The 18,153-nt window shown below is 43.4% G+C and overlaps 1 protein-coding gene across 6 annotated transcripts in view; it reads right to left on the bottom strand.

The window, feature by feature from the left end:
• Window positions 1–689: 689 nt before the first annotated feature.
• LOC146340041 (uncharacterized) overlaps window positions 690–18,153 on the bottom strand; it is a 160,169-nt gene continuing 142,705 nt past the window's right edge. For 4 of the 6 annotated variants that reach the window (XR_014784451.1, XR_014784452.1, XM_084810871.1 and 1 more), the window contains 2 exons: window positions 4,715–5,147; window positions 690–867 (listed from right to left, as the gene is read on the bottom strand). The gene's annotated coding sequence lies outside the window, so the exon portion shown is untranslated. Of the gene's footprint in view, window positions 868–4,714; window positions 5,148–10,704; window positions 10,856–18,153 lie in introns of all 6 variants that reach the window. The other 2 variants (XM_084810873.1, XM_084810874.1) reach the window with 1 other exon arrangement.

Below are 18,153 nucleotides of genomic sequence, written 5' to 3'. Positions count from 1 at the left end.
CATAGTTTAACTATGCACTGTATGAAGAAGTACTTCCTTTTCTCCGTCCTGAATCTCCCACCATCAGCTTCATGGGCTGACCCCAGCTTCTAGTCTTATGAGAGAGGGATAACAATGTCTCCCTATCCACTTTCTCCACACCATGCATAGTTTTGTACACCTCTATCATGTCCCCCCTTGCTCAGCTTTTTTCTGAGCTTAACAGTCTCAGCTGCTGTAACCTTTCCTCACAGAGGAGTTGCTCCAGCCCCTTGATCATTTTAGTTGCTCTTTTCTTTGCACTAAAACAGAGGTTTCCGAAGAAGCTGTCACTGCTACTTAGCAATTTGATCACACTGAAGCAACAGCCTGCTGGTCAGCCTGATCTTGCACTGTCAGCATTTCTCATAGAATTTTGTTATATGGTGACTGCACAGGGCTGCTTTCTTAGCAAAAGAATGGGCCTGAATGACATTTGTGCTTTTAAAAAACAAACTACCATTTTCACATGAAGTGTACGGAGGCTCTGTGCAAGTTGAGTCCTTCAGTCAACTAGTGCTGTTCTGGATGAAAATAAAGAATTTGTGATTAGTTTATTGCCAAATTAGTTGGTTATTTATTAGATTACTATGGTCCAGGGAAGCTGAGAGATTCCCCCATGTATTTAAAGCTGCAGTTTGACTTCTTGTTTAAAAACAACAACAGTATTACCGAAAAGAGGAAAGTTGCTCAAGGCCAAACTACTCTGAATGAGCAGAATCTAGCAACTTCAAGAAATAAACTTTATTTAATTGTATTGATCCATTTCCAAAAGTGATGCCAAAGATCCATTAGGTCCTAATGCTGTAATTCCAAGAAGTCTGTTGACCAGTGGTATGGTAGCAAGACCTGTGGAAAGATATAATGAATCAATAGCAAGGTAAGTAACAGGCAAGCTTTAAGAACAAGGAGCTGTCTCAGTGCTGTAAGTGACACAAAAATAAGAGCAGCAGATAGGGAATTATTTGAGAGGCCACTCAGCAAAGCTGAGGATTATGGTCCAGGGAAGCTGAGCAATTTCCCTATGTATCTAAAGCTGCAAAGTGACTTATTGTTAAAAAAAAATCTAAAAAGAGGAAAGTTGCTCAAGGCCATAACTAGGCAAACAATAATGTCATAAACCAGATTATTTGGGGAAAGCCTGAACAGATTTAAGGACTTCATTTTAAAAGGCATTAACCCTTGCCAATAGGAGGCCTACTTTTGTCCCCCATGGCTTTCACCAGACATTGTGAGCACGGTTCAGTACACAACTGCTCACTCACATATCCTAAATATCTCTGCCAATGAAAGGCAATTTGATTTCGAATTCTTAGGAACAGTTATCTGTCATGTATAAAAAGACTTCAGGCGCATCCAATTTTTTTCCCAAGTGCCACTATGATAGCACCCTGTGATTTCAAATGTATTTATATCATACAGTATATCCATGCAATCTGTCACAAAATTTTAATCAGGACTGCCAATGTGTGGGTTGCTTATTATCGGTTACACAGTGTTAAAATAAAACTGGCAACATTGCCCAGGTACCATTTGTTATGTGGGAGGAGGAACTGAGACATGCTTTGCTAAAAGCAATTCACAAGATCCAGAGAGTCATGGTAAGTCAAAAGTGACACTAAGCAGCTGTAAACAATTACGCTAAATTTGTTTTCCCCATCTTCACTTTCCTATTCTCTTTCCTTTAAAATTTCTTGCATCTCTTTTGCTACTTATGCTATTCCAACTGCATTTTTGTCACAAAATTGTTACCTGAAAACCACTGCACAATTTACACAAACCAGAGTGAGGTGAATGGTGTGCTACAAACAGCCAGATTGTACTCTCTTTTTATTTATAGTGCGTGGCAAATATGTTAACACACCATATGTGTGCTTTTCTGAACGCTGTACAGCAGTTAGGCATCATATCTGTAGACTTTCTGTTTTTCTATTTTGCATTGTGTTTGTTAATATACAAATGATGCCTGCATACATAGGCTGAATCTACACATAGCAGTTATACCGTTATCATAACTATTGGTGCCCACTGGTGTCATGTGCACCAATAGTTATGATAACATATGATAACGGTATAACTGCTATGTGTAGATTCAGCATAGTGTTATGCAGCTGCAGCCTGGATTTTTCAGTGTGGTTTCCCTTGCTCTGTGGCAGCTAAATATCTTTTGCTGGATGAGCAGCCCATTTATTTGTGAGCAAGCCCCAAGGTATACAGAGGGATTTGCTTCCAAATAAGCCTGCAGAGGCTTGGATTGCAAGGCTCCAATGCAGTACACTCTGGCAGCGAAGATAACTCCCTTGAACTCAGTAACGCCTCGGAGTAAACATGTATTTATTTACCTACAATTATTATTAGGCCACCTTTAAGGGTACAACACTCTCAAGGCAGCGTGCAACATAAGAACCATTCAAAACAGTTACAATAAAGTTCAATAACCATATATTCATTAAAAGTTCAATAAAAACAAAGATTACTTATTTAAAACATTAATAAAAACAGAAGTTACCTAGAACCAGCAGCTTATGAGGCCCACCTGGCACCAACATTGTTATCTTTTCGGCACCAGGTTAAGACCTTTATCTTCTCCCAGGCATTTGGCAGCATATGATAAGTTTAATCGATCCTGGATTGTCTTATGGTTACAGTTGTTTGCTTGAGATTGCTTTTTTGAAGTTGTTTTACACATATGTTCTCTTGTGCATATTGTCTGTTCGTGTGGTTTTTATGTAAATGGCTTTTGATCTCTGTATACTGTATTTTTAATCTTTGTAAAATGCCCAGAGAGCTTTGGCTATTGGGCAGTATAGAAATGTAATAATGTCATATTATTATGGAAAGGCTAGCAAGAAAAGGTGAATCTTCAGAGCTTTCTTGATGACCTGCAAAGAAGGGGTCTGATGAATCTTTGATGGAAGCTGATTCCAGCAGTGTGGGCCATCACTGAGAAGGCCCTCTTACTTGTGTTCACCCATCAAATTTCCCTTGGCAGTGGTCAACTAAGAAGGACCTCTGCAGATGGCCAAAGTGCAGGCAGGCTGGTATGGGGAAAAGTGTTCTTTCGAGTAACTTGGTCTCAAAACTGTTCAAGGCTTAAAACCAGTGCTTCAAATTGGGCTCAGAAACACACTGACAACCAATGCAGCTGGTGTGGTATTGGTGTCACATGAGCTGACTCCTTAGCCCCAACAATATCTGTTTTTCTCCCTCTCTCATAATATTAGAACCGAGGGTCATCCAATGATGCTGAGTGGGGGGAGATTCAGTACAGATGAAATAAAGTACTTTTACACACAGCACATAATTTAACTATGGAATTTGCTACCACAAGATGTAGTGATGACGACCAATTTAGCTGACTTTAAACAGGAAAAGGACAATTCCAGATTAGCAATGGCTACTAGTTATAGTGGCTGCATATAAACTCCAGTATCAGAGGCAGTACACCTCTGAATACCAGGTGCGGGGGAACAGGAGCGAGAGGGCGCTCTTACACAAGTCCTGCTTGTGGGCTTCTAGGGATGGCGGAGAATTTCTCCCCGAAACTTTGGGGGGCCGAGCGCCAACGTGTTCGGCCCCCCGAACATGTTTCGGGGAGAAATCCTCCGAACCCCCCCCCGCACCCCGCACCCCCCCCAGGACGGGACTTACCTTCACAGAATGTCCCTCCCGGTGGCGGGTCTGGCCGGCGGTTTGGCGGGTGTTTGAGCGGGGCGGGAGCGGCAGCCGGTGTTTTGACCGGCTGCTGCCGCCGCCATTGCAATCAAAGAAAAAAAAAAAACGCCCCCTGATAGGCTACGTGACGATTCACGTAGCCTATCATGGCTAGATTTGCAAAGTCAGCCATGATAGGCTACGTCAATCGTCACGTAGCCTATCACAGGTGACTTAAAAAAAAAAAAAAAAGCGCGTACGCTAATGGCGGCCCCCATAGGGAGCCGCCATTCGTGTTCCTTATTTAGTCGCTGTAGTCTACGTAAATGTTTACGTAGACTACGGCGAAAATAAGGGCAACGCAAATAGCGAAGCGCCTCCCCCCCACCGCGAACGTCCTTTGACGACAGGTAAGGGACTTTCGTCCACCCCTATGGGCTTCCCATAGGCATCTGGTTGGTCACTGTGGGAGCAGAATGCTGGATTAGATAAGCCTTCCGACTGATCCAGCATGGCTCTTCTAATCTTATAAGCATACCCCTTTGCTTTCTCATGCCTGCTTGAGCAGGTGGGTGTTCATTCCCTTCTTCTTAGACTGGAGACCGGGGTCATTATCTGACTAGACCAGTCTCTAGTTCTGCAATATTTCTGTTCTAGCCAAAAGCTCTGACTCACAGTGTCTCTTGGAAAGAACCGTTGGGTTATGTGCTATGAATACTAAAGGTTCTTTCTAGATACAAAACAACTGCTACTTAGAAAAATGAGAGCTTTCTAAGGAAGGGGAAGGCAAAGCAAGGACAAAGAAAGGGAAAAGAAAAATAACTGTTCATCACTAATGGGAAATGTTCACATCCCTTTATCCTTCCTGTCTGCAGATGAGATTAAGGCTGCAATCCTATACACACTTACCTGGGAGTAAACCTCACTAAATTCAAGGGTGCTTACTTCTGAGTAGACATACAGGATTGCACTATAGGATTGCACTACCGCATATAGGATTGCACTACAACTTTATACTTGTGTATTTATTTTCCATGCTTACTATATTGTTGTTGTTGTTGTTCAGTCGTTCAGTCATGTCCGACTCTTCGTGATCCCATGGACCATAGCACGCCAGGCCTTCCTGTCCTCTGCTCTCTCCCGGAGTGTGCTCAAGTTCATATCCATTGCATCGGTGATGCTATCTAGCCATTTCATCCTCTGCCGTCCCCTTCTCCTTTTGCCTTCGATCTTTCCCAGCATCAGGGTCTTTTCCAGTGACTTTTCTCTTCGCATTAGGTGGCCAAAATATTTCAGCTTCAGTATCTGTCCTTCCAATGAGCACTCAGGGTTGATTTCCTTTAGGATTGACTGATTTGACCTCCTTGCAGTCCAGGGGTCTCGTAAGAGTCTTCTCCAGCACCACAGTTCGAAAGCATCGATTCTTCGGCGCTCAGCCTTCCTTATAGCCCAGCTCTCACAGCCATATGTTGCTACTGAGAAAACCATAGCTTTGATTATATGAACCTTGTCAAAGGTTTATATTTGTTTTATTATTTTTACTAACCCTGCTTTCAATTACTGGTCTTATTCCACAGTATAAATTAATCTTTTATGAGCTCATGAAAGAGGCACAGGGACAAAAGACAGATTACATGCCCAAAATGCTTGACATTACAATAGTAATAAACATAAATATATTGAAGATATGGCAGGACAGAAGAAAGCATTTAATTTTGCACAATCTTTTCCCTTCAATACTTCTTCCAGGAGAATCCAACTGTAGTGCATTGCCTGAAATGTCTAATAAATATTTCAAGGAAACATCAGAAGAAGTGCAAAGCATCTCCTCCATCTGCCAAAAGTATATTTTATATTCACTTGTAATGGTCCTTTGCCAAAGCTGACCACATTCATTATTGCCTCAGTGGGTGATTCTGTTCCTGTTTCTTTTCCTAGTAGTAAACCACATATTTGTCAATCACAATACAATCTTTACTGTCAGAAAAAGTTAGTGGACGCTCATACCATTTTATTCCCCTAGAACTAAATACATAATCTTTGGGGCTTTTAAAAGTCTCTGTACATCTCTTTTAATGATCCATTTTCCTGAGATAACAACCATTATCTCATGATAATATTACCCTCCCTCCCCACAATCCAGGTGTGAATTGGGATTAACGAACAGGTTGATTTGTTTCCTTGATCAAGTTGAAATGAACCAAAAGAGAGATAGCAGCTCCTAGCAATATCAAAGACTCCAGGATAAATTATAACAACAACAACAACAACAACACACACACACACACAGCTGTAAGTGATCATGTAAACAACAGTAGAGTTCTTATCGGTGATGGGTAGGGCCCACAGTTGCATGACTCATAATGGGTTGAGTGACCAAGATAGCCGCATGCCCTTGTAGACTCTCTTTAGCTAACAATCAGACAGAAGCAGAAATTCTTTTTATTTTATCCTTCAAAGAATATTGGAAGCCTGGATAATTAGCTTTGCCATCAGTTGATATGATCCTCATTGCCAAAGATTCTGCTTTTCAAGCTTTGCTTAATTTTCCATATTCTAGTTGTTCTCTGATGCATTTCCCTGCCACAGTCCTTTGCTGCTGCCCCCTCCCCCTTTCTTTTCAGTTTCTTTTACAATTCTTTTCCTGCTTCCCATTCAGACCATCCTCTTTGCATTCATTTCTGCTTTCCATGCCCCATTTGTTCTTTCCTCACCATGCCTGCTGCTTCTTCAGATTCAGTACCTCTTATTCTAGGCCTCTTTTTTGTTCCCGTGACTTGAATAATCACTCTTCTTTGTGTCACTGGACATCTCCATAGATCCTACCAACCTTCTTCTTACTTAAAAGGTAAGGTTTTCCACAGACCATATTGCTGTAGTATGGAGGAAAGGCTTTATGAAGCTCAGTGACCCCTTTCTAATCAGGAGTGCCCCATGGGGCTACTAATTTGCCTGCCTGCAGCAGAACATTAAAGTCATTAAAGTATTTTAATTGGTGAACATACTACATTCAGTGCTATATGTAATTATTACTGCTATTGTTAGGAAGTTATGTAGGTAGTTGAGCTACATTGATTGCTGCAAGATTCTAGCATATGCCAATGGATTGGAGCCTAGACATATAAGTAAAAAAATTGTAGTACAATCCAGATTAAGTTTTGCTTGCCTTCTATGGCACATTTAAGGCAATGGGACTGTTAAAACATGACTGTTTTAAAGCAGACTGTTAAAACACATCAAGTTCCATTGATTTTTATGGGATTTGGACATATTTCACTTTCTCTAGCTTATATTGATGTAGCACAAAATATGGGTAACATTTCAGAAAAAGCAGCCGATTTACCATCTTCTACTATTTCGTCACAAATAGAGCCCATCTATGGGCATGCGACTTTCATGTTTGTTATCTCCTGTTACACTGGGCCAAATCAAAATTCGCAAATGAAAACTCCTACTTCTTCACAGGTGTTTTTTTTTTAAACACCATACACACAAACCAGGCATTTGATCTCACAATGACCCCAGAACTTCACTTGGCATTCATCCTTCTCACAGATTTGATAAGAGAAATAAATGGATGAGGTGAACCTGACCACTAAGGTCAGGGCTAAGCCCTGAGGAGGATTCCTCAAATTAAATGCTTCCCCCCAAAATGAAAACTTCAGCTGCATTCACTCAATTCAGATATGAACTCTGAAGCAAAAATTCATTTCACATACTTGAAGATCAGAAAGATGCTGCCATGGGTTGTATCCAATGTTAGTCTAACATGTCTCATTCATTTCAATGGGTCTACGCTAAGTAGGACTAACATTGGATAAAAGCCTATAGCTCCAATCCTATATGTGTTTACGTGAAAGTAAGTTTCAGATAAATAAATGGTATGTACCACCAACCGAATGTGATTAGGAACAGGACCCTGAGTTACAGTGGCTACCTCACAACCCAGATGCTTGGCATATACTTTCATGTATCCCATCCATCAGCCGCAGGAGCAAGTGGCCACTGGAAGGCTGTACCCTACTGCTTGCCAGAAAGGACACTCTGCTCCAGTTGCCAGTTCCCCTAACACAGCAGAAGGGAAGCACACGGTCGTCTCTGTCACCAGTCAGCGAACCAAGGGCCTCTGGGAGGTTATGATCTTATATAAGCAACTTTGGGAGCCTTTTCAGTTGACGAGTGGGGTAAAATTTCAAATCCCTCATTAAGACAAGAGACATGGATTCTCCACCCTTTCCTCCACCAACAAATCTTGACATTCATCCTCCTGTTACACCTGCTGTATTGCACTCCTGGAGTCCTGCTTGCCCAAGCAGGAGCAGTGTCACATTCCTTCATCCTCCCCCTTCGCAATCAACACACTCCAAGATACCAGGCTTCAGGCTCACTACTTTCTTAGTTAACGACCAGGTCCTTTACAAATTAAAATTCTAGGAAACTCTCAGGCTACAAAGGAAACAGCTACTCCACACAGTTATGAATACCAATAGAGGAGCCAAAGTGGAAGTTAGAGAAGTTGCCCGCAGTTTGAAACAAGAACTTCCCGGCCAGACTAGCTTAGGAGGGATGCCCCTCCCTTACAGTTGCTCCCTCCTACGTAGGCTACCACGCATAGCCAACCTGGTGGAGCATCTGAGCTCCACCTCTAACTTTTCCTGCTTCGTTCTGCGATGGACCCTACCATCCCTCAAGTCACACCCCTCACTCTCCTCCTCCCCTGAGACCTGGGTTCTCATGGAGGAGGAAAGAGGGGGTCCTTCAGGTCAAGCCATCTGTGTGCCAAGGTCTTGAGAAGAAGGCCTTGCCATATCTGAGCTCACTAGGGAGGGAGCCTCCACAGGTTCTGGCTGTTCCCATTCTGAGTCTGAGCTGCTAACTAACTCCCCATTCTCAGATTCATTCCTGACAGCAGGATAGAGTGGATGTCAAGACCAGAGGGTGAATGGGTAGGAAGAAGCACAGTTGCCTTGTTTCCTTCTTTGAATTTTCCATATCAGATTTAAAGTGACCCATCTGATGTATTAGCTTTGAGACAGCAACCCTCCCTTGAATTTGGTCTATTCACACATGACACAATCATGGGTGAACATGCATGGGAGTATAGGCAAGGTCATAGTGGCAGGCCTTTGCCCCGATCTATGCATGTGCAGTTGATTGTCTGCATGGAGCCTAAGTGCATAGAACTATATACATGTAGGGCTCTCTCAAAACTTATTCATGCATGTGACCTTAAAATGGGGTGGGAAAAGGGGCACCTGCAACATCCTTGCATGCACCCACTCCACTTCCGGCCTTCATGTGTCCTAAGTGTGCACACTTAGAAGCTTCCCCATGATCAGGAACCCTGTATTATCAGCTGGACATACTAAGAAACCCACCCTAGAAGTGGAGCCAGTGTGCTGCTGGACATTGGGAACAGAACTTGCATGAACTCCCTCCCTACTTGAAGCCTACATGCATTAATCTGAATGCATGAACAGGGCTCATGTGTGATTGGAAACCTTCAAAAACTAGGGATCCCAATCATATGGCAAGAACCCTACCTATGTACAGTTGTATGCATGTGATAGGGTCCATGCAGACATTTAACTGAAGACATGTAGGTTCTTCCTCCATGCACATTCAGTTGCCACAGTTATGTTGTGTAAATTTGGCTATTATATTTCAGGTAAGGCTCTGTAACATTTGGAGTTCAAAGAAAGTGATGTAATTTTGCCTCAGTCTAGTGGGTGGTTCCTTGTGAGTGTATGTACACATGTTCTAATGATATACATGTAAGAGCTTCCCCACTAATCTGAATAGAGGGAAAATCTCTTTGATTGCAGAACTGGACTTTCCACTGAAATCAGTGGGGCAGCTTGCCAGCAGAGGAGTTCAGAGTATTGTTGGGTTGTACTGGAGTGTGCATGGATCTTTGGATCAAAAGCCTTGGCTTTCATCTGTGCCTTTGATGAAATCCATAACCAGCAAGTTTCATTTTCTACCAAGCAAACACATGTACATTGACCTTCCATGACAGCCATACCAGCTCTGAATGGGAAATACTGGCACAAAGAAGGCAAAGAATGCCAATTCAGGAGGTGGGTGTGAAAGTGAGAATTACGTCCATGCCTGCTAAAGTGTATATTACAAAACTGGCACTTACTTGGCAAAGCAACCATTCAGGAACTGACATTGGCAGTGCTACAGGGATAATCCATGTGTGAGGGGATACTGTTTATTAACAATGTCTCTAGTATATGTAGTACTAACATAGTTCTGTATGACAGCAGATTTTTCCACTCTTATTTTCCTTGAAAACCAGATGATTTTTTTCAGTGGGACACTCTTTGGATCAACTTTCTATTAGGAACTAGGTTATTCCCTGAGTTGCCAATGTCACAGAACAATGGCACTAGTACAATTCACTTCCAGAATAAATTTTTGATACTGACAGAGTTTACGCTCAGTAAAATTGGTAACCATTTGTCATAGATAGAACTGTCCTAAGATTGTATACATTAACAGGAAGTCTGCTCTACACGTTCACTGCAGTTATAATTTCATTTTCCGTTGTTCTCTTTCTCTCCCTCCCTGTCTCAAGAATGATTTTAATGAATTCTCTACACACATGTACTCCTTCATTTTGTGATTAGATGGGCTTAGGCTATTTTTAAAGAATGGTAAATGTTTGGACAAACATCTGTAGATCGCAATAACACTAACAACAACTTTGCTGAGGGAGGGATGGATTGGAAAGCAAGACTTAACTGACACCATTGCAACTTCTGCCACCAAGGAGCAGTGGAGAGACAACCCTTGCATCCCTAGTGAGTAGCAACAGCAGTGATAACAGACTAGGAGTTGCTAGAGATGGACCGGTCTTAGCCTGGCCATTGCTGCTGCCACCAAGAGGGCAATCTCACCCTTTCTTTGTATGGGTAGCACAGTTGCACAGCAAGCTTTGCTAGTGCTGCACAGATTAATGATGTAATTGTTTCACATAAGCTAGGCTAGCACAAGCCTAGAGAGGCCTAATGCGAAGGAAATGACCTTTTCAGATGGATCCAGGACAGCAGGTTGCAGTCAACACCTGTCATAACACAAATCTGCCAGGGTGGATCCAAAAATATACCAATGGTCTCTGGTATGTGGGTCAGTCATGGTTACATCCGACTCTTTTTGCCTCTGACTCCTTGATCCTCTGTAATCAAGCAAAGGATTTCACAAATGTCTGTAAAAGTCAGTTTCATGCAATGACCCTTGACTAATAATTTTGTGCACATTTTAAACTTGCCAATACCTTATGTTATATTATGTATCAGTTAATCAATAAAAACACAATAATGTAGTTGCTAACAAATCACGTGCAGGAAGAAATTTGATGTCCTGAGGTATGTGGTATAGTATAATTATCTTATAGGTAGCTGTCAGGCAAAATCTCTGTCAGAAGAAATTTGTCATTCATCTCAAAATTAGTCAAAAATAAGTTTGCTCTTGTATGGCCAGGCACTTGGTAACACACTTACAGCACAATCCTATATATGCTTCTCCAGAAGTCAGATGCTAATGCATTCATGTTCTGCTTGTTGGTTTCCCCTTGCAGCAGCTAGCTGGCTACTGTGGAAACAGAATGCTGGACAGGATAGCCCTTTGGTCTGATCCAGCAGGGCTCTTCTTACATTGCTTTTTCCTTTGGCAGGTAATAGCATTCAAAGTTTGCGCAACTTGCGACCCACAATCTTTTGTTCACCTACCAACATAAAGTGACTTGCCTGCCCATCTTTCTTATTGAAGCTTCTTCAATAAAAGTATCATTCATTTATTGTAGAGAGGTACAAAGGGACAATGACATCAAGTGTAGTAATCTAGTTGTTCTGGAGAATTGTGAGGCTTTCTAGGAACTAACCCTTTGTTTGCAAACAGCATAAATCTCATGATGTTTTTGCCTCTCCCAGGAGGGTTGCAGGCAGGGTGGGGAGGGGCAAAGGAAGGTGACTGAGCAACACTCAGGGAGCTACTCCCATGGCAACTGATATGCTTATTATGTCTTTTCATTTACACCACAGCCAAAATGTGGGTCATTAACAGAGGCATCAGGGGTGTTGCATGAATAATAAATGTCATAAAGCTTTTGAAGTGTCCTGGGCGCCCCTCAGTGTTAACTGCTTTTTGATATTATTTGCCAGGTTTCATATTAAGGAAGAGGCTAGTCTATAAAAATACAGTTTAACAAAATGACACCTCTGAAAGATAAGGGTTACTTGGTTGCCAAGCGACGAATATTCTAAAACCAAAACGTTAACTGAGGCTGAATGTTGTGAGCCTCAGTAGGCCATGATCAGAAAAAGTTCCACTTTTTTGTTCCATTAATTAAGTTCATTAAGAGATTATTTGTGATTTTTGTAATTTCTCAGCAGAGAGCTAAATGTCTGGGGCATCAAAGTTGGTGGAAACAACCCTTATTATATTTTCTTCATAAGGCACAAAGGAACAATACATTTCAAGCTGTTACAAATCAAAATACTGTGGCTGGCACTGGAGTAAATTCTAACTCTGAAATCAAGTCAAGGGACCTATAACTATGCAGCTGATTGCATAAAATAACACATGAAAATTACAGCTTCATGATTCTGTTTGGTGTGGGCTTTTTTTAAACAGGTGCGGAGTGAACACTCTCCCACAGTGCTGTGGTAGATCAAGGTTTGGTGCTCCAAAGGAAAAACAAAAGGGAACAATATGGTTTGTTTTAACTTGGCACCAATACCACAGCTGATTGGGCCAACTGTATTCATCTCTTGAGACCATGCTCAACTGTTCAGTTATTATTGGCAATGGGGAATGCAGGATAGGTGAGGACCACAGGGCAAAATCCACAGATTAAATGCAGACAGGAATTGCAGAAGAATAGTAGGAAGTTGGTTTGAGTGGCACTTAAGAAATCCTTATTCCTTCTAAAGGAACATTCCTTTTTGTCACAATTCTCTGACCAGTATGTCTCACTCATCATAGTCCTTAGGTTCACCTAAGCATGCTCACTTTTTCTTATGAACTTATTTCCCACTTAAATTGAAAGGGTATACAACTAACTTGACACTTAACCTATTTTATTCACTGGGAGATGGGTGGCCAAATTGGGGTCTGTGGAAGGACGCTTGAAAGCTTTCCGCATGTCTTCACAGGACCCAGTGCTTTCATAGGCCCTCCCCTGTATCTTTTCCTCATATATTTCCTTTTTTGTTGTTAGTGACAAGGGAACAACAAATATTAATATCTGGAGGCACACACCTTGAGAGGCCTGTCAGGGTGTCAGGATTCCCTTAGGCCACACTTCACTTCAATGCCCAAACATACACAGATGAGAGACGTCAGTCTACAGCTTTTAATCCATTACATCACAGGGTCATACAGATGCAAATTCTCAGAGACTCTCCGTCTACAAAGGAATGCCTTCAGGGGATTCAAATGGAATTTACAAGAGTTGCCCGCCTTTGAAGAGGGAGGCAGTTTCACTAGCCTAAATTAATGGCGGGGAGGTCCCTCTCTTGTCGTGAGGCCTCTAAGCGCAGCTTTTCATGCAAGGCCAATCGGGTACACTGTCTAAGTTCTGCCCCTGCCTTCTCTCTCTTTGCACTGCGCCTGTGCCTGGCATCTATTAGGTCATCCTCCTGTTCCCTGCCTCTCAAGGGGGGGCAGTGAGGAGGGACCCTCAAGCTCAGCCATCTTGTTGCACAAATTATGCTCACGTTCGTTCCCTCTAGGAGGGGTATACCAATATCCCCTTAGAGACACACAGAACTCTGAGATTCAGTCCAACGCAGTTTTATTTGGCAGGAGACAAACAGCGCTGTTCGGGTGGATTCTCGCGGCTAATGCCACAAAGGAGAACCACACCCTAGATGTTTTTGGTATAGCTTATATACATTCAGTATAATGACCTCATTAGCTATGCGGGGTGGGCCACATAATATTCATGAACTTCATTAAGCATGCGTAGTTGACATGTCTCTACAGTTGACCTGTCCTTGCAAGCTGGGCAGGAAGCGATCTAGCTGGAACTGGTTCTAACCAGCTGCAGGAGTAGCGGCTACTCGAGGGAGCGGGGCTCCTCCGGCTGTACCTAATATGAAACAGACCATTACTGTTGGTGTCAACAAGGCAGTTGATAAGACTATCTTCCTCTGGGACTTTCCACTGTAGGAGGCTGCCTCGGATGGCTGCCAATACTTTAAGATGGTGCCTCTTTGGTTCTATCAATCTGGACGTTCGTAACCTGAGAAGCAGGCCTACTCATATCTAGGGATGTACGAAAGTTCCACCACAGATCTCGGGGAGGCCGAATGCCAGCGCATTGGGCCCCCCGAAATCGGTGGCGGAACAGCCTGCCACCCCCCTACCACCACCCCCCAGGACAGGACTTACCTTGGGCGGATCTTCCTGGCGGTGGTAGCTCCGGCGGCAGCTCCGGTGGCGGTTCAGCGGCGGCGGCGGCCGGTCTTCCAACTGGCTACCGCCGCCATTTCCAGTTAAACAACAACAACAAACAAACATGATAGGCTACGTAAAGATTTACGTAGCCTATCACGGCTAGATTTAAAAAAAACACCGTGATAGGCTACGTAAATGTTTACGTAGCCTATCACAGCTGACTTAAAAAACAAACAAACACGCGCGTAGACGCTACGCTATTTGCGCTCCCCTTATTTTCGCCATCTCAGTCTACGTAAATGTTTACGTAGACTAAGACGTGCCAAAATAAAGAACGCAAATGGCGGCGGCCACGGCCGCCGCCATTTGCGTACGTGTGTTTGTTTTTTTAAATCAGCCGTGATAGGCTACGTAAACATTTACGTAGCCTATCACGGCTGACTGCAGGGACGCAAACGGCGGTGGCTATGGCCGCCGCCATTTGCATCCCTGCTAGCCAGCAGCCGGATGTCCAGCTGCTGGTGGAGCCGGCTGGCGGCTCTGCAGAATCCCTGCCGAGCGGAGCCGGCCAGCCAGGATTCTGGGGGGGAGGAACGGAGCGCCTCCCCCACCGGCCAGGATTCCGGGGGGAGGGACGGAACGCCTACCCCCCAGCATCAACATAATCCGCGGAAAGGTAAGTCACTTTCGTACATCCCTACTCCCCCATGTCTGACGGTTCTCCTTCAGAATCTGAACCGCTATCCCATTCCCTGTGCTCAGAAACACCTCTGACACAGGGCAAAGGCCTGGCTGCTCTCTAATTGAAGGAGCTATCATGGAGTTATTACAGAGCCCCCTTTAGAAATTAGGCTCCAAACATTCAGAGAATGCCTGAAGGCGGAGTGGAACCAGGAATGCACATACTGGCCCAACCCAGTGCCACCGTCCATGCTGGTGTTTGTAAAAAATCCATAGGAGTAACCTAGGAACATTCTGCTGAATGCACATAGGCTCCTCCAAGTGATCAGGAATCCTATGGGACTGGGACTCCCTACTTCATGAGGGATCCCTATACACATTCAGCTGAACATGTATAGGCTACCCCTTTAGACCTGCCACACATTGCATGGCGTTCTGGGGGTAGAGCCAGCAGGCTATGGCAGGGATGGTAACACTGGGGGCAGCATCAGTGTGCACAGGACTACTACCCACTCCACTTGTTCCTTGAATGTGTGTGGGCCAGCCTGGGTTCTTTGTGAGGAAGGGCAGGATATAAAAACAACAAACTAATAATTTCTGAAGAGGGCTCAGGTAGTTAAGAGTATCCAAGTCCAGATGACAACCAAAATAATTTGTAGGAATAGGCCGCAAACTCAGCTAAGGCTTATATTGTCAGGGCCTTCTGGGTACCTATTTGTAATTCTTTCAGAAGCTAAGTGGAGGTGTGCGCGTGGGTGGGGGGGGGAGAGGCTAGTATTATGCGTCTTTGGTCCCTAAAGCAAGTCCTTTTGTTTCCCCGTTGAACTAACCCTTTTTACTTTTAAAGTTCTCTTGCTTACCCTCCCTCTTCCTTGTTAGATGACTTTTCCCAAGCTCTCTCAGCTATGCACTTGACTGATGGTTCTTATACTGGCAAAACTGTGAATGAGCTAAAGCTCTATCCCAGTTTTTTTCCCTGTTAAACTGAAATACAACAAAGCTGCTAGTTTCTCATGCAAGATCTCATGTGGATTGAAAGCAGCAATCATAACATGAGGAGAGATAGCCCTCAGTTACTCCTAGTTAATCATTCATAAACATAGAGTTGTAAAGCAAAAGACAATTTAAGAATGTAAAAGGAAATTTTGCTGGACAAATGCCACGATAGCTGTAGCTATTACGTTATAATTTAAGTTTGTGCCTCGTTCATTGTAAAAAAAAAAAGTGAAATACATCAGCTGCCTAATTTAGTTATGCCTACAATACGTAGCATGGGGCAAACTTTAAAATGCTCTTTTGTTTATATAGAGATTTCAGAGGACACAGTGTACACACCCAGGGAAGTAATACTCCTAAATTATCAAGATTATGTTTTCCACTAAATATATTAAAGTTTTGAACTGAGAACTTGGGAAACTCCCTGCAAGACTGTTCTCAAACAGCAAGACTTCCCTCCCTCTGCTATGCCATCTAATTTCCAACTTCATAACTGGAAAGAATTTGGTGTCAACTTTTCAGCATGCTCTGAATAGAAAATGGATGCTAATTGTTAGGCTAATCTGTACTACGTGCTTTGTTATGATCCTTTGATGCAAATTCCCCCACTGATACTATCCAGCTGCATCCCAATGTGGCATTGCTTATGAGGAGATGGTTGAAACTGCTTGCACCCTGCATTTCTTCACAATCAGAAAAAGTTTTGTTGTTGTTATCTTCTAATGGAGATTTTGGAGTGAAACTGGATATTGGGTTTCTGTAAGGCTTGTGCAACACCAATGGTTTCCACAGTATGCAATGTAATGGCTTCCCTTCTTACAATCTCTGATGCCCAGACAAGCCGAAATAGAGAAGAGAAGAGTGCTATTTCTGCCTGCAAACTTGGTTTAGGTAGTGCTTCTAGTTATTTCCCTAACCCTCCAAAGTGAATAAAGGGTAAGCCCAAGGGTCCAGTTCAGGATATTTTCCCTTCACCTATGAAGAGAGCTTCACTCAAAACCTGTTTTCGCACACTAATGTAAAATTCTGCAAGATAGAATTTCAGAAGTCCAGAATTCTTGACACATGTTAACACATGCTAGTTAGCTGTATGTAGGTCAGTCTTCCCCAACCTGGTGCCCTACAGATGTGTTGGAATGCAACTGTCATAATCCCCAGCCAGCATGATGAATGATGCTGGGATGGTAGGCTTGGGATGATGGGAGTTGCAGTCCAAGATGTCTGGAGGGTACCAGGTTGGGAAAAGCTGATGTAGGGGAAAACAGATAACTTGCCTTGAAGATCTCTAGCTAAATTGTTTCCACTGAACACAAAAACCTAGATGAAACAGGACAAACATATTGTTGCTTTCTCTTCCCATACAAATTCTAGGGAATTAAGAGATATCCAAACCATTTTGTAAACCCAAAAGTTTTGATAAATAGGACTGCTGTTGACCTTTGGTTACACTGACATGGGTCTATGCAGAAGGATGTTCTCTAAAATGGAATTCTTAGGGCGCAATCCTATTCAGATAGGCGGCCACCTTTGAACCTGGAGGTGACCACCTATCTAATGCAGGGCGGGAGACGCACAGAGGGGATTGTTCCCTCTGCGCTTCTCCTGTCCTGCATTTTCAGCTAGACAGCTGATTGAGGCTGTCTAGCCACAGGAGGGCTGAGTGGGGGAAGAGGCTGCTGTACGACACATTGGATGTGTTGTACGGGCATTTCCACCCTCCCCGCCCTGGAACACCCCCCGGAATGCCCCTTTTCGGCTGCTGCACACTCCTCTTGCGAGCGCAGAGCACAAGGCTGTTCCGCGCGGCCTCCAAGGCAGCATGGAAGTGGGGGGAGGTCGGTTCCTGGAAAACCAGATATCCTATGGCCATCTAGCCGCTGTCCAGCAGCCATAGGATTGCTCCCTTAAAAGATGTTCAAAACAGGAGGTTCTGCTGTATGTTTTATTCTTGCAGCTAGTCATTGCTGCTCTAGGTAAGTTAAATTGTCTGATATATTTATGTCAGTGAGTATTCTGAAATATTCTATTCAAGATCAAGCTGATCTCTATCAAAATCAAGAATCTTGTATTTCAGTTTGTTTTTAATGGAGAAAACTAATAAACCCCATTTGCTTCCTCAATCCAGAGTCCACATGCTGAAAGAGCCCTTCACATACTTCACTGACATGGGTGCAGATGCATTTGCCTGGAGATTCCCATTTATATCACAAAGTTGAACCAGGTCATACTGAATGGGCCGCATATATCTTTTGGTGTGAATGGGAATGCATAGTCCCATCTGTGTCCACCAGCCTCTGTTATTATGCCTGACTGGTTGCCTGCAATTTGAACTGCAATGGATCCAAAAATTAAATTGCCCTTTGCCTCAGGAAGGACCACTGGTCCTTCTAGCCCAGT

This window comes from Heloderma suspectum, chromosome 7 (assembly GCF_057233095.1).
Source record: "Heloderma suspectum isolate Gila_16-S chromosome 7, 16-S_ref, whole genome shotgun sequence".
NCBI lineage: Eukaryota > Metazoa > Chordata > Lepidosauria > Squamata > Helodermatidae > Heloderma > Heloderma suspectum.
Note: the sequence above shows the minus strand (reverse complement) of the source record. Positions and strands in the feature narration are given on the sequence as shown.